This window comes from Alosa sapidissima, chromosome 20 (genome assembly GCF_018492685.1).
Source record: "Alosa sapidissima isolate fAloSap1 chromosome 20, fAloSap1.pri, whole genome shotgun sequence".
Classification (NCBI taxonomy): Eukaryota; Metazoa; Chordata; class Actinopteri; order Clupeiformes; family Clupeidae; genus Alosa; species Alosa sapidissima.
The window spans coordinates 29,564,631-29,566,685 of record NC_055976.1 but is presented as its reverse complement, the minus strand read 5'-3'; positions in this window follow the sequence as shown (position 1 = coordinate 29,566,685).

Genomic DNA, 2,055 nt, shown 5'->3' with positions numbered 1-2,055 from the left:
TTGTTTATATTGTAGCTACACGCTTGTCTCATTGGCCTGGGGCGTTTGCTTAAAAAAAAAAAAGAACACGTATGGAGGACTTAACGGTCTAAAAGTTGGATTAAAGTGACACAATCGAGACAGCTGATGAGGTTGCCCAATAACTTTTTTGGATATGATATTGTGAGCTTGTGCGAATTCGGAGAAGAAGCGTAGGCTGTGTTCTTTCCGTGCATCAATGTAGACAATTTCTTACTATCGCGAACTCTTGTCAGGGGAGGTCATTCATTTTGGGTGTCACCTATGACTTGAACAGATAGCCTGCTATGCCACCCGATGTACTATTATTGTTACAGTTTTTAATCAATGCAACTAACATTATGTGTAAAGCGACGCAATATAAACCGTAGCCTATGCCTCCTCCCGTTATGACATGTACAACAATGTTTTTCACAATTTGCGACAGAAGGTTTTGACTGAGCGTGTCAACATAAAATAATAATAATATTGTCATCATCGCGAACTGTTGAGTAAGGGGGTCAGTCGTGTTTGTGACGCACAGACAGCCTTGTAGCCTATTTTGCTTAGGCCTCACTTTTAACGACAGTAGGTTGTGAGTGTATGTTGACAAAAAATAACCATGCAATTAAAAGTCAACTTAAAACTTTGCTATTATTAATTTATAGCACAAAACCATAACCAGAAGGCAGAACCTCGCATATTAGCGTCATGATTTGTGTGCGTCTATTTGGCAAGGCCACTAGCTGTCATGGATGCGTTGTTGCTAAAGGAAGGCACAGGTGTCAAAAGTTAAAAAATAAATGGAGATGGGCGGCTTTTGGAAACGGGGGAGAACTAACAAGCCATGGTGTAAAGAAATTAAAGTGCCAGGGGTTTGCTTTTGCGCGGTTTGCTGCAAGAAAATTGTTTATGGATGCAATAGGAAAACGTTTTAGCACGCCAACAATCAGAAGACCGCCATATCGTGCACTTCAGGACATCTTCCCTATACCTGGTGCAACTAGCCACCACGACAGAGGTAGGCTACGTTTATCTATGGCTGACCGTTTTTGCGCTCAGAAGGTAGGCTATGCATGTTCTTTCATAGCGCAACACGACCTGTCCCTCACCATATCGCAACCTCTTGTCAACCTTATACAATCTGTTGCTGAAGACAAAAGCGCCCTCTCCAGATTGTCGTTATCATGCGCAGACCTCCTGCATGAGCACACACAGTATTGCTGCTCATTGGAAAACTGAGTTGTCTGTAAAACTCAAAATTACCATGTTTTCATTAAATGCGGATGAGGCAACATATTGAAATATGAACAATATCTAGGGGTTTTTTTTATTCGTTACTTTGATGAGGAAATGGGAAGTCTTGCAAACTTGATTTTATAGATTTTACTTGGTGTTGAATTGCATATTAACAAGAAAAAAAATCTCCCCTTTAAACACTTTTGGCCTGAAGTGATTAAATAAGAGTGTAAGTTAAAGCCTTTCTACAATATTTCTGCAGTAGAAAAGAACAGCAATGGCTAATCAGCAATGGTCAGGGATGGTACTGAAATATTGTTTTGTTCATCAGGAACACTCAATCTCAATCAAGAACACTCTCAATTCGCCTTATTCACATGGCGGCCATTGGCGGCTAAAAACGAGGCTACAGGGTACACAAACCATAGGATTGTTATGTTCTATGCATTCACCTGTAGGTGGCATTAATTATATAGTAAGTGCACCCTGTAGCCTCGTTTTGGTTTAAACAATGGCCGCCGTGTGAATAAGGCGAATACTCCCTTTACTTTGCTGTTTGCATCTTTTTGTACATTAAAAACCTGCTATCTCTATACAGTAGGTAGATATGAACAACATATGACTTATGGCCTAAAAAAAGTTCAGTCAAACTATTTTTTTCACTTTAATCCCTGCACACTCCCTCCCTCTCTCTCTCACTCACTCATACACACACACACACTTATACACACACTTCCTCTCTCTCTCACAGACACACCCCCCCCCCCTCACTCTCGCATATACACACACACCCTCTCTCTCTCTCTCACTTATACACAC